A 15,541-nucleotide genomic window follows, 5' to 3' on the forward strand; every position below is an offset into this window, starting at 1 on the left:
CCGGAACCCCTTAACCAAAGTCGAGTTCCTGATTGTCTGCGCCAGGGGCTCTACTGCCAACGCAAAAAGCAGCGGCGACAGCGGACACCCCTGCCCTAGTCCCCCTATGTAAACCAAAACTTCCAGAAACCTCCCCATTAACTCTCACCCTAGCAGTCGGAGAAAAATACAATAACCTCACCCACGAGACAAAAATTGGTCCAAAACCAAAAGATCTCAACACTTCCCAAAGATAGCACCATTCAACACTATCAAACGCCTTACGCGCATCCAAGGAAACTACAATTCTATTCCCTTCATTATCCGACGGCACCTGCAAGTTCAAGAATAATCTACGTAGATTTATCGCTGTAGACTTATTTGGCATAAAGCCAGACTGATCCGAATGTACCAAACCCTGAACCACACTTGCCAGCCGGCCGGCCAAAACTTTAGTCAAAATCTTAACGTCCGCCGACAACAATGAAACTGGCCTATACGATTCCGCCAATTCCGGGTCCTTTCCTTCCTTTAAAATGACTACTATTATCGCCTCTCTCATGGACACCGGCAGCTCTCCCACCCTTAACGCCTCCTCAAAGACTTTTTTTAATTTGGCCGCTGAGATGTCCATTAAATTCTTATATATCTCAACCGGGAGTCCATCAGCCCCAGGAGCCTTGTTGTTAGCCATTGACATAATAGCAGATCTAATCTCCTCCTCCGTTATAGGTTCCTCCAACCTTCCCCTATCATCGTCCCCAATCCTAGGCAGTTTCGCCTCACCCAGGAAACTTTCAATATTCCCCATTATATCTCCCACCCCTGACGTATACAGCTGCTCATAAAAACTTTTAAACTCCCCTAAAATATCCTCTACTTCCGTCAATACAGTCCCCTCTCCCGTTCTTAGTTTGTATACATACCCCGATTCCCTCTGTGCAGCAGCTACCACCGAAAGTAAGTGTCCCACTCTTTCCCCATCCTCAAAAAACTGTACTTTCTGAAAATCTCTTCTTCTCTCCGCCTTTTTTATATATAGCTTATTAACCGCTTCCTGAGCTTCTTTTAAACTACATTTAGTTATCTCTGATGGGTCCGACACCATATCCCTTTCTGCTCTTTCCAAATCCTCTATGATCTCCTTATCTTCCAACCTAGTCCTGGATTTACATCTAGAAATTTCCCTAAAAAGAAGACCCCTCAGAAAAGCTTTCATTGCGTCCCACACCACCCGCCCCTCCACACTTTCCTCATTAAACTGCCAGTACTCTGTGATTTCCTTCTTAATGATATCCATATCAATATGTTCAAGCCACAAGGGGTGCAATTTCCATCCCACTCCCCGTCCATGCCTCCCACCTGCCCGTCTAATCAAGAGCTCTATAGGCCTATGGTCTGAAATCACCCTCGGCAGATATTCAATTCCACAGACCATACGCGTCATTAAATCATTTCCCAGTGCCAGGTCAATCCTGGAGAGGGAGCCATAAGTTGCCGAATAGCAGGAGTAGCAAACTACGCTCTCATTCCTCACCCTCCAGAGGTCCACCATCCCCATCTCCGTCATATAATTCCCAAACTTCGACAGTTTTTTAATACCTTTGCTTGAATCTTTCTTATGTCTATCCCACCCTTCATCCATCACATTATTGACATCTCCAATGATTAACATGGGAAACCCCATACGCCGTTTATACAATTCAAATATTTCTTGTACCTTTTTCCCTGAGTATGGGGGTGGGAAGTAAACAGCCGCAAGACATAGTGACTGCCCATAGAGTTTACAGAATAATAGAACATATTGCCCATCCCTATCTACATGGCACTCAATTTCTTCAAAGGGCGTGGATGCCCCAATCAACACCGATACCCCCCTAGCATACGAGGAATACGTAGAATGGTAAGACCTCCCTATCCACCTTCTTTTTAGCACATCTACTTTTTCTGCAAGCAAATGTGTCTCTTGGAGACAAATGACATCCGGGCCCCTTTTTCTCACATACTCCATTATTGCCGTTCTCCGGTTCCCCTCCGACAGTCCTCTTACATTCTAGCTAACGACTTTAATTGTGTCTCTCACCATGATACCTCCCAAGTACCAATTCCTGACCCCTTAAGATAGGACACTGTTCCCAGCAAATTGTAAGTCTCACTTCCCCGCAACAATCCCCAACCCTACCCTCCCATCCCCCCCCCCCATATTCTTTAACACAGTAACTCATAACTAATCCGCTGTTGTCGTTCACCTCTCTTATCAGAGAGTAGGTAGTCCAGCGTCTAGCTACCTCTTCCACAGTACCCTTAATCCGCTGTTACTAAAACACCTCCCCAGCCCCTCCGCATATAAAACAACATTTTGACAATAAGTCCTCCGGAAACCACAATAAACTGTCAACTCAAAGTCCAAAGGCAGCGATATGACAGCAACTTCTTCACTTCCGGCCTCATCCCTTCACTTCCCTCTTTCTTTATTAGCCGAGAGCTTCTGCTGATTTAAGTCCAGCCACTTAGTGGCGTCTTCTGGTGTTGGAAAAAAATGAACCGTCCCCAGTGCTACAACTCTCAATTTCGCTGGGTAGAGAGTAGAATACACCAACTTCAAATCTCTGTCTCCTTTTAACCCCTCCATAGCTCATCCTCTGTTTTTGTACCTCAGCCGAATAGTCTGGGTAAATAGAGATCTTCTGGCCATTAATACACGTGTCTTCAGCCGTACGAGCACACCTCAATATGGCATCTCTATCTCTATAGTTCAGGATCCTGGCAAGGACCGTACGAGGGGGGGATCCCATCGGAAGGGGTTTCATAGGAACTCGATGAGCCCTTTCCACCACAAACATCTTAGACAGGTTATCACCACCTATCTTGTCCTGGAGCCATTTTTCAATAAATTTTGTAGGGTCATTTCCTTCAGTCTTCTCAGGGATACCCACTAATCTTACATTGTTCCTCCGTGAACGATTCTCCAGATCATCAGTCTTATTAATCAGAGCAGCACATTTTTGCAAACACTGAGTGTGGGCCTTTTGCATTTTAGAGATATGGTCTTCCAACACACTCACTCTCTCCTCCACCTCTCCCACTCTCTTATCCATTTTGCCCATGTCTGCCTTTATTGTAGTAACTTCTGCTATAGTTCCATCCACTCTGTGAGTTAACGTTGTTATCGCAATTTTGCATGATCTGATCAGCTCATAAATGTCCCGCAAAGTGGGCTCCCCTATAACCAGCTCCTCCACATTCTCTTGTTCCACACCATCATTCCCCCTTCCATCTTCTTCCCCCTCCTGCCCCCCCTGTACCGTATCATCCTCAGAGCCTTCTCCTTGCTCATTCCTCCGTTCTCCAGCCTGTTCCTCCTTCTCTTCAGCCATCTCCTGCCGTGCTCCCTCCACCCAGGCATATTTCTCCAGCTTGGCCGCCACTTCTAGCCTCTTTGCATAAGAGGCATTTGCAGCGTCCGCTCTCTCAGCCGCCTCCACGCTGTCGGCGCCATCTTGGGTGCGGATCCCCGCTCCTGCCTTGGCGTCCTGCTGCCTTCTCCGGACCATCGCTGCAGCTCCGCACCACTTCACCCGTCGGGGCCGACCTCCTGAGTCTCTTCTCAGCCGCCCAGAGATTCACCAGCCTCCAGAGGGGTCCTATCGTCAGGATAATTGACGGTCTCAGCAGAGGAGCTCCAGAAGCCGACTGCTCACATCAGGTGCTAGGCCACGCCCCCCTGTTGCAACCTTCCCTCCGGTTTTTCCGATCGGGTTTTGTACTTTGTACATCATTTTTCGTGTTTTATGGATATTCAAATAAACGTCTTGGATCTTATCTTTCTGAGCTGGACCGTTTTCTTCATTTCTACTCACCACAAGGAAGTGCTAACATGATTAGTGGGACATCTAGTCAGAGGAACCCAACAACCTCCGCCGACTAGTCTGACACTAGTTGGGATATTGCATACAGATTTTCCATACAGTGCAATCAATTATATATTGCAAAAGGATTGTTATGAAGGGTATTAACATAAGTATAAAGTCATGGGTCGGTTTGGGGGGCATATGGGGATCTTTCAGCTTCCCTTTAAAGAGTTGTGACTTTCCAAACTATTTGCATTATAAAAAGTGACTTGCAACATATCCAACATAGACCAAGGAACTTTGGTATCTTCTGCTGTATCTTAGATGTGCAACAATACTTTTTGTACAAATTAGAATAAAAATAAGGTGGGAAATCCTTAAAGCTAAATGTGGTCACCCTCACTGAGATCTGTCCAGTATAGAAACAGTTTGCACCTTCAAATGTTTTTAATTATGCTCAAGAAAAATTGAACATGGCGTGTTTTACAACATAAACATGTTCGGCATTTTGAAGCTTTAATTTATTTCCAGTTATAAACACTTTGTTTAACCAACAATCCTGCAACTAGAGGCCAAAATTATTAGTATGGGAAAGAGACACTAATGCCCTGTTCAATGAAATTTGGATATCACAAGGCGGCTGATATAACAGGAATGTGGCTTGCATCCAAAAGCTAAACTAAGCTTTCAATGCAGTCATATTCCATATAAAGATTGTCAGCGGGAAACCATACAGACATGATCCAACAACTTATCCACTTGGTGTTAGGTTGTTATTTTTGCAGTGTAACTGACAATGGGAAATGTCATTGAAAGTAATTTTGTTATATCAACAATCAGTAATTCTTGCATAATTTTTAGTGTAGTTTATTTCTTTTTCATTTAATTCTTCCAAATTTGAGAAAATATGATTTATGTATCAAACAAGGTTAACTTTTTACCATTATGTAGTAATGCAGAAGTTGTCCACTTGAAAGATGTTTTTTTTTTTAACTGTGTATGAAATATACCGTAAATATACAGGACTTAAATAATGTATTGGTAATATCAAAGGAGACCCAATGGCCAGATATCAACATCAGTCATGAGTAGTGTTGAGCGATACCGTTCGATACCCAAAAATATCGTATCGGATGGTATCGCCCGATACGAAAAAAATATCGGGTATCGCCGATTCCGATACCGGAAGTCCCATTCAAGTCAATGGGACTTCCGGTATCGGAATTAAAAAAAGGCCTTTATTTCCTTGTTGGCTAATTCTACATAATTGAAAACAAATAAGAATCATGTAGAATGTATTGTGGGAGGTGGAGGAGACATTAAAAGCATAGTGGTTTATTCAAATCACATGGCATAGCATTAATTCCAATTTTTTTTTTCAAGACGTTCGGAGTTAAAAAGATATTGACTGTTAACTTTTTTATATTTAGTCAGATATGTATGTTTCACAACTTCCATGCTCTTCACCTTCTTTTGTACTTCTCCCACACTTTCTCCTTCATGATCCGCAGCAGTAGCATTTTTTTTATCAACTTTTTCTTCACCTTATTCATCTTCTTCTTCTTCACCTTCTTCCCATTAATTTTTTTTTTCCATTCTTCATATTCTTCTTATTCAGCTATTATTAATTTTCATATGCTATTTCTTCATCTTCTTCCTATTCTTCTTTTTCTTCATTTTCTTATGGCGACAGGCATTCCTGTAGTACTTATCTATAAAAGTTATAAGATTACACCTTACGTTCTGCCTGTCACAAAAGATTTACAACAGGATTTGTCCGCGTTCAGTTTGGCCTGCAGCAGCAGGCATTTTCCAGGGGCACCACGAGGAGGAACGGACTCACCCCCATTTACTGCTTAGTCTTCTTCTGCTTATAATTTTGATTTCTTCTATGCTGATTTTTTGTCTTCTGCTTAATGTTCTTCTGCTTTCTGTTCTTCTGCTTTTGCTTCTTCTGCATCTTGTTCTTCTGTCTTTTGTTCTGTATCTTGGTGGTTGTCTTCATGCGAGAACCAGCTGACAGTACTGGAACCCGTAGTGGCAGCAGAAGGAACAATAGCCAATGGCACTACTGAGGAACAGCTGACGGTGCTGGACCCCGGTTACTATGCAGGAGGTACCTGTGCTAGAAACCACTACCAAGGACCAGCTGACGGTGCTGGACCTCGGATGCCGAGATGGAGGCACCTAGGCCAAAGGCTGTGGAGAGAACCAGCAGACAGTGCTGGCACCCGGATGGGTAGCAGAAGGAACAAGAGCCAATGGCACTACCGAGGACCAACTGACGGTGCTGGACAACAGTTACTAAGCAAAAGGTACCTGTGCTAAAAAGCACTACCAAGGACCAGCTGACGGTGCTGGACCTCGGATACCGAGATGGAGGCACCTAGGCCAAAGGCTGTGGCGAGAACCAGCAGACAGTGCTGGCACCCGGATGGGTAGCAGAAGGAACAAGAGCCAATGGCACTACCGAGGACCAACTGACGGTGCTGGACCACGGTTACTAAGCAGAAGGTACCTGTGCTAAAAAGCACTACCAAGGACCAGCTGACGGTGCTGGACCTCGGATACCGAGATGGAGGCACCTAGGCCAAAGGCTGTGGCGAGAACCAGCAGACAGTGCTGGCACCCGGATGGGTAGCAGAAGGAACAAGAGCCAATGGCACTACCGAGGACCAACTGACGGTGCTGGACCACGGTTACTAAGCAGAAGGTACCTGTGCTAAAAAGCACTACCAAGGACCAGCTGACGGTGCTGGACCTCGGATACCGAGATGGAGGCACCTAGGCCAAAGGCTGTGGCGAGAACCAGCAGACAGTGCTGGCACCCGGATGGGTAGCAGAAGGAACAAGAGCCAATGGCACTACCGAGGACCAACTGACGGTGCTGGACCACGGTTACTAAGCAGAAGGTACCTGTGCTAAAAAGCACTACCAAGGACCAGCTGACGGTGCTGGACCTCGGATACCGAGATGGAGGCACCTAGGCCAAAGGCTCTGGCGAGAACCAGCAGACAGTGCTGGAACCCGGGTGGGTAGCAGAAGGTACCCATTGAAAGCAAAGTAGCCAGGCCGCAAGCCGGCCGCAGTTACCGAAACCCACAGTCCTACAGGGGGTCCCTGTCCCATTGGCACTACGGATCCAGCCTTCAGTGCCAGTTCCCGCAGCCCACATAGGAGTCACCTAAACTGCAGGCACCGTAGAGTCGGCTAACCCAGCCGCAAGACGACAGGACAACGGATTGGTGGCATAGTGACCTTGACACTACCCGGAAACAGCAGGCGTGCTGGAACCAGGCTGGGCAACAGGGAGTCCCCGTGCCAAAGACACTGCCGAGAACCAGCTGACGGTGCTGGAACCCAGATGGGTATCAAAAGCTACAAGAGCCAATGGCACTACCGAGGAACAGCTGACGGTGCTGGACCACGGTTACTAGGCAGGAGGTACCTGTGCTAGAAAGCACTACCAAGGACCAGCTGACGGTGCTGGACCTCGGATACCGAGATGGAGGCACCTAGGCCAAAGGCTCTGGCGAGAACCAGCAGACAGTGCTGGAACCTGGGTGGGTAGCAGAAGGTACCCATTGAAAGCAAAGTAGCCAGGCCGCAAGCCGGCCGCAGTTACCGAAACCCACAGTCCTACAGGGGGTCCCTGTCCCATTGGCACTACGGATCCAGCCTTCAGTGCCAGTTCCCGCAGCCCACATAGGAGTCACCTAAACTGCAGGCACCGTAGTGTCGGCTAACCCGGCCGCAAGACGACAGGACAACGGATTGGTGGCATAGTGACCTTGACACTACCCGGAAACAGCAGGCGTGCTGGAACCAGGCTGGGCAACAGGGAGTCCCCGTGCCAAAGACACTGCCGAGAACCAGCTGACGGTGCTGGAACCCAGATGGGTATCAAAAGCTACAAGAGCCAATGGCACTACCGAGGAACAGCTGACGGTGCTGGACCACGGTTACTAGGCAGGAGGTACCTGTGCTAGAAAGCACTACCAAGGACCAGCTGACGGTGCTGGACCTCGGATACCGAGATGGAGGCACCTAGGCCAAAGGCTCTGGCGAGAACCAGCAGCCAGTGCTGGAACCCGGGTGGGTAGCAGAAGGTACCCATTGAAAGCAAAGTAGCCAGGCCGCAAGCCGGCCGCAGTTACCGAAACCCACAGTCCTACAGGGGGTCCATGTCCCATTGGCACTACGGATCCAGCCTTCAGTGCCAGTTCCCGCAGCCCACATAGGAGTCACCTAAACTGCAGGCACCGTAGAGTCGGCTAACCCGGCCGCAAGACGACAGGACAACAGATTGGTGGCATAGTGACCTTGACACTACCCGGAAACAGCAGGCGTGCTGGAACCAGGCTGGGCAACAGGGAGTCCCCGTGCCAAAGACACTGCCGAGCACCAACTGGCGTTGTTGGAGCCCAGGGACAATCATGGTGTAGGCCGAGGCCTACTTGGTGGTAGTTTTAGATTGTTTGTAGGCTACAACAGACTGTCAACGTGCTCCAATTAGGCATCTGTCTCCACTCTGTTTCCAGGATTTCACGTGACCACCAACACCGCCAGTTTATGCGTACAGTAGCCGTCTGCCCAATCCACACGTGTTGCTGTGTTACTGGGATTCTGTAATGTCAACAGATCCCCTGATGTGTGTCTGCCACTGTCTCCTGCTCTGTCCACCTTCCCACCGCTTGCAGTGGGAAGGTGGACAGCGCAGGAGACAGTGGCGGACACATATTGGGGGATCTGCTGATGTTACAGAACCCCAGTAACACAGGAACACGTGTGGAATGCGTGGACGGCTACTGTGAGCAGGAACTGGCAGTGTTGGAGGTCAGGGGAAATACTAGAGACAGAGTGGAGACAGAGGCCAAATCAGAGAATGTTTAAATCTGAAGTAGTTACAATTTGGAGGCAGCAGCAGTTTGCCCTCCACACAGCAGGGGATCAGCTGACGTTACTGACCCCCACTTTCACATGAACGAGTGTGTTTTTCTGTATGGACGGCACTTCCGAGCAACAACTGACGATGTTGGAGCCCAGGGATAGTCATTTTGTAGGCTGAGGCCTACTTGGAGGCAGTTTAAGATAAGACGTTGTTTGAATTTGGAGGCAGTAGCAGTTTGCCCTCCACACAGCAGGGGATCAGCTGACATTACTGAACCCCACTTTCACATGAACGAGTGTGTTTTTCTGTGTGGACAGCACTTCCGAGCACCAACTAGCATTGTTGGAACCCAGGGACAATCATGGTGCAGGCCGAGGCCTACTAGGAGCGAGGTGTAAAGCAGAGGTATTTTGACTTTGGAGGGAGCAGGACACTTTGCCCTCCACACAGCAGGGGATCAGCTGACGTTACTGACCCCCACTTTCACATGAACGAGTGTGTTTTTCTGTGTGGACAGCACTTCCGAGCACCAACTAGCGTTGTTGGAGCCCAGGGAAAACCAGGGTGCAGGCCGAGGCCTACTTGGTGGCAGTTTTAGATTGTTTGTAGGCTACAACAGACTGTCAACGTGCTCCAATTAGGCATCTGTCTCCACTCTGTTTCCAGGATTTCACGTGACTACCAACACCGCCAGTTTATGCGTACAGTAGCCGTCTGCCCAATCCACACGTGTTCCTGTGTTACTGGTGTTCTGTAATGTCAGCAGATCCCCTGATGTTTGTCTGCCAATGTCTCCTGCTCTGTCCACATTCCCACCACTTGCAGTGGGAAGGTGGACAGCGCAGGAGACAGTGGCGGACACACATTGGGGGATCTGCTGACGTAACAGAACCCCAGTAACACAGGAACACGTGTGGAATGCGTGGACGGCAACTGTGAGCAGGAACTGGCGGTGTTGGAGGTCAGGGGAAATACTAGAGACAGAGTGGAGACAGAGGCCAAATCAGAGAATGTTTAAATCTGAAGTAGTTACAATTTGGAGGCAGCAGCAGTTTGCCCTCCACACAGCAGGGGATCAGCTGACGTTACTGAACCCCACTTTCACATGAACGAGTGTGTTTTTCTGTGTGGACAGCACTTCCGAGCACCAACTAGCGTTGTTGGAGCCCAGGGAGAACCAGGGTGCAGGCCGAGGCCTACTAGGAGCCAGGTGTAAAGCTGAGGTATTTTGACTTTGGAGGGAGCAGGACACTTTGCCCTCCACACAGCAGGGGATCAGCAGACGTTACTGACCCCCACTTTCACATGAACGAGTGTGTTTTTCTGTATGGACAGCACTTCCGAGCAACAACTGACGATGTTGGAGCCCAGGGATAGTCATTTTGTAGGCTGAGGCCTACTTGGAGGCAGTTTAAGATAAGACGTTGTTTGAATTTGGAGGCAGTAGCAGTTTGCCCTCCACACAGCAGGGGATCAGCTGACGTTACTGAACCCCACTTTCACATGAACGAGTGTGTTTTTCTGTGTGGACAGCACTTCCGAGCACCAACTAGCATTGTTGGAGCCCAGGGACAATCATGGTGCAGGCCGAAGCCTACTAGGAGCCAGGTGTAAAGCTGAGGTATTTTGACTTTGGAGGGAGCAGGACACTTTGCCCTCCACACAGCAGGGGATCAGCTGACGTTACCGAACCCCACTTTCACATGAACGAGTGTGTTTTTCTGTGTGGACAGCACTTCCGAGCACCAACTAGCGTTGTTGGAGCCCAGGGAGAACCAGGGTGCAGGCCGAGGCCTACTTGGTGGCAGTTTTAGATTGTTTGTAGGCTACAACAGACTGTCAACGTGCTCCAATTAGGCATCTGTCTCCACTCTGTTTCCAGGATTTCACGTGACTACCAACATCGCCAGTTTATGCGTACAGTAGCCGTCTGCCCAATCCACACGTGTTGCTGTGTTCAGTGGCGGATTAAGTGGACTATGGGCCCGGGGCTGTTCATAAAACCTGGGCCCCTGTACCCCCCTTCCCACCTGAGCGCTGCGGTCCCCGTGCGGGAATTGACAGCCGTACGGACCGCAGCACTTGGTTTGCTGCGGGTCCATACGGAAAACCCGCCACCATTCCACCACGTGTGGACATGGCCTAAAAAGACGTTGCACATAAGCTGTAGGCCTACGGCCAATACGCACAAAATCGCCCAACGTGATCCTGGCCATAGGGGATCCACTTTAATGTCCCCACTTTAATTTGAAGTCCCCTTACTTCATCCATTGCAGTCCCCTATCACCCACTCCCTTCATCTTTAGTGCCGCTTCATCATTTGCAGCCCCTTATCCCCCCTTCCATTTTATCATGTGCAGTCCCCTTTCCCCCCAACTTCATGTGCAGCCCCACTCCCCCATCATCATGTGCAGTTAATTTTACCCCCACATCATGTGCAGTCCCCCTTAGCCCCAATTCATCATGTGCAGTCCCCCTTACCCCCAATTCATCATGTGCAGTCCCCGTTACCCCCAATTCATCATGTGCAGTCCCTCTTACCCCCCAATTCATCATGTTCAGTCCCACTTACCCCTTAATTCATCATGTGCAGTTCCCCTTACCCCCAATTCATCATGTGCAGTCCCACTTACCCCTTAATTCATCATGTGCAGTCCCACTTACCCCTTAATTCATCATGTGCAGTCCCACTTACCCCTTAATTCATCATGTGCAGTCCCACTTACCCCTTAATTCATCATGTGCAGTCCCACTTACCCCTTAATTCATCATGTGCAGTCCCCCTTATCCCCCACTTCATCATGTGCAGCCCCACTTATCCCCCACTTCATCATGTGCAGCCCCACTCACCCCCCCTTCATCATATGCAGCCCCACTCACCCCCCCTTCATCATGTGCAGCCCCACTCACCCCCCTTCATCATGTGAAGCCCCCACTCATCCCCCCTTCATCCTGTGAAGCCCCCACTCACCCCCTTCATCTTGTACAACCCCAGTCACCCCCCCTTCATCATATACAGCCCCAGTCACCCCCCTTCATCATATACAGCCCCCAGTCACCCCCCTTCATCATATACAGCCCCCAGTCACCCCCCTTCATCATATACAGGCCCCAGTTACCCCCCTTCATCATATACAGCCCCCAGTCACCCCCCTTCATCATATACAGCCCCCAGTCACCCCCCCTTCATCATATACAGCCCCCAGTCACCCCCCTTCATCATATACAGCCCCCAGGCACCCCCCCTTCATCATATACAGCCCCCAGTCACCCCCCTTCATCATATACAGCCCCCAGTCACCCCCCCTTCATCATATACAGCCCCCAGTCACCCCCCCTTCATCATATACAGCCCCCAGTCACCCCCCTTCATCATATACAGGCCCCAGTCACCCCCCCTTCATCATATACAGGCCCCAGTCACCCCCCTTCATCATATACAGCCCCCAGTCACCCCCCTTCATCATATACAGCCCCCAGTCACCCCCCCTTCATCATATACAGCCCCCAGTCACCCCCCCTTCATCATATACAGGCCCCAGTCACCCCCCCTTCATATACAGGCCCCAGTCACCCCCCCTTCATCATATACAGGCCCCAGTTACCCCCCCTTTATCATATACAGTCCCCAGTCACCCCCCTTCATCATATACAGCCCCCAGTCACCCCCCCTTCATCATATACAGCCCCCAGTCACCCCCCTTCATCATATACAGCCCCCAGTCACCCCCCCTTCATCATATACAGGCCCCAGTCACCCCCCTTCATCATATACAGCCCCCAGTCACCCCCCTTCATCATATACAGCCCCCAGTCACCCCCCTTCATCATATACAGCCCCCAGTCACCCCCCCTTCATCATATACAGCCCCCAGTCACCCCCCCTTCATCATATACAGGCCCCAGTCACCACCACTTCATCATATACAGGCCCCAGTCACCCCCCCTTCATTGTGTAGAGCCCCCACTCACCCCCTCCCCCATTTAATTCATTTTATAAATAAAAAAAAATAAAAAAAGTTCCCCATACTTACCTCACAGCCGGCTCGCTCCCCAGCAGCGCCTCTGCTTTCAGCATCCTCCGGGACATGCCGGCGCGTGCACGATGAAGTCATCGCGCACGCCCGACATCTGACCCGGAAGTACAGCCGGAGCTGAGCAGCCGTCAAGGTGACGGCCGTGCACAGCTCCCGGCCCCTCATAGAATGTGACGCGGGCGGCTGTCTGCTGCCGGCGGCGTCACAGCACAGGGCACGGCCGGCCCTGTACAGGTGCTGGGGGAGCGGTCCAGGGGGCATTTGCCTCTCTGCCACCTGGCCCAGCCAGCCCCTGCCCCTGGGCCCCCAAAAAACCTTGGGCCCGGGGCGACCGCCCCATCCGCCCCTATTAAGATCCGCCATTGGCTGTGTTACTGGGATTCTGTAATGTCAGCAGATCCCCTGATGTGTGTCTGCCACTGTCTCCTGCTCTGTCCACATTCCCACCGCTTGCAGTGGGAAGGTGGACAGCGCAGGAGACAGTGGCGGACACATATTGGGGGATCTGCTGACGTAACAGAACCCCAGTAACACAGGAACACGTGTGGAATGCGTGGACGGCAACTGTGAGCAGGAACTGGCGGTGTTGGAGGTCAGGGGAAATACTAGAGACAGAGTGGAGACAGAGGCCAAATCAGAGAATGTTTAAATCTGAAGTAGTTACAATTTGGAGGCAGCAGCAGTTTGCCCTCCACACAGCAGGGGATCAGCTGACGTTACTGAACCCCACTTTCACATGAACGAGTGTGTTTTTCTGTGTGGACAGCACTTCCGAGCACCAACTGGCGTTGTTGGAGCCCAGGGACAATCATGGTGCAGGCCGAGGCCTACTAGGAGCCAGGTGTAAAGCTGAGGTATTTTGACTTTGGAGGGAGCAGGACACTTTGCCCTCCACACAGCAGGGGATCAGCTGATGTTACCGAACCCCACTTTCACATGAACGAGTGTGTTTTTCTGTGTGGACAGCACTTCCGAGCACCAACTAGCGTTGTTGGAGCCCAGGGAGAACCAGGGTGCAGGCCGAGGCCTACTTGGTGGCAGTTTTAGATTGTTTGTAGGCTACAACAGACTGTCAACGTGCTCCAATTAGGCATCTGTCTCCACTCTGTTTCCAGGATTTCACGTGACTACCAACACCACCAGTTAATGCGTACAGTAGCCGTCTGCCCAATCCACACGTGTTGCTGTGTTACTGGGATACTGTAATGTCAGCAGATCCCCTGATGTGTGTCTGCCACTGTCTCCTGCTCTGTCCACATTCCCACCGCTTGCAGTGGGAAGGTGGACAGCGTAGGAGACAGTGGCGGACACATATTGGGGAATCTGCTGACGTAACAGAACCCCAGTAACACAGGAACACGTGTGGAATGCGTGGATGGCAACTGTGAGCAGGAACTGGCGGTGTTGGAGGTCAGGGGAAATACTAGAGACAGAGTGGAGACAGAGGCCAAATCAGAGAATGTTTAAATCTGAAGTAGTTACAATTTGGAGGCAGCAGCAGTTTGCCCTCCACACAGCAGGGGAGCAGCTGACGTTACTGAACCCCACTTTCACATGAACGAGTGTGTTTTTCTGTGTGGACAGCACTTCCGAGCACCAACTGGCGTTGTTGGAGCCCAGGGACAATCATGGTGCAGGCCGAGGCCTACTAGGAGCCAGGTGTAAAGCTGAGGTATTTTGACTTTGGAGGGAGCAGGACACTTTGCCCTCCACACAGCAGGGGATCAGCTGACGTTACCGAACCCCACTTACACATGAGCGAGTGTTTTGTCTGTGCGGACAGCACTTCCGAGCACCAACTGGCGTTGTCGGAGCCCAGGGAAAATGAGGTAGTAGGCCGAGGCCTACTTGGAGCCAGGTGTAAATCTGAGGTTGTTTGACTGTGGAGGGAGCAGGACACTTTGCCATACACACAGCAGGGGATCAGCTGACGTTACCGAACCCCACTTACACATGAGCGAGTGTTTTGTCTGTGCGGACAGCACTTCTGAGCACCAACTGGCGGTGTCGGAGCCCAGGGAAAATCAGGTAGTAGGCCGAGGCCTACTTGGTGGCAGTTTGCGATTGTTTCTAGACTACTACTAACTGTCAACGTACTCCAATTAGGCCTCTGTCTTCACTCTGTTTCGAGTATTTCCGCTGGCTTCCAACCACGCCAGTTGCTGCTCTGAAATGCCGTCTGCACAACCCACACTTGTTCCTGTGTTACTGGGGTTCTGTAACAGCAGCTTCTCCCTAGAGGTGAGTCAGGCAATGTCTCCTGCTCTGTCCACATTTCCACTACAAGTAGTGGGAATGTAGACAAAGCAGGAGACATTGCCGTGCTCAACTCTGGAGATGAGCAGATGTTACAGGACCCAGGTACCACAGGATCAAGTGTGGATTGTGCAGACGGCACTTGAGAGCAGAAACAGGCGGTGTTGTAGGCCGGAGGAAATACTCAAAACAGAGTGGAGACAGAGGGCAAATCAGAGAACATATTAAATCAGAGGTAGTCAGAAGTTGTAGGCAGCAGGAGAGTTTGCCGTACACACAGCAGGGGATCAGCTGACGTTACCGAACCCCACTTACATGTGAGCGAGTGTTTTGTCTGTGCGGACAGCACTTCTGAGCAACAACGGGCGTTGCTGTAGCCCAGGAAATAAAGTTCAGGTCATAGAAACATGAACACAACAGGAGACCTGGATCCTGTTGCCAGCCAATTATTTATTCTGGAAGAGGACTGGCAAATTCAGGTGAGATCCAGGCCTTGTTCATTTTCACAAAAGTAAGCCGGTCAACAT

General features: G+C 50.3%; 1 protein-coding gene across 2 annotated transcripts in view; it reads left to right on the forward strand.

The window, feature by feature from the left end:
- SHCBP1L (SHC binding and spindle associated 1 like) overlaps positions 1-15,541 on the forward strand; it is a 159,453-nt gene that overhangs the window by 81,913 nt on the left and 61,999 nt on the right. The gene's annotated exons all lie outside the window — the stretch shown is intronic.

The sequence above is a fragment of the Dendrobates tinctorius genome, unplaced genomic scaffold, assembly GCF_039654945.1.
Source record: "Dendrobates tinctorius isolate UK_male_01 unplaced genomic scaffold, ASM3965494v1 ptg000029l, whole genome shotgun sequence".
In the NCBI taxonomy this organism is placed as follows: domain Eukaryota; kingdom Metazoa; phylum Chordata; class Amphibia; order Anura; family Dendrobatidae; genus Dendrobates; species Dendrobates tinctorius.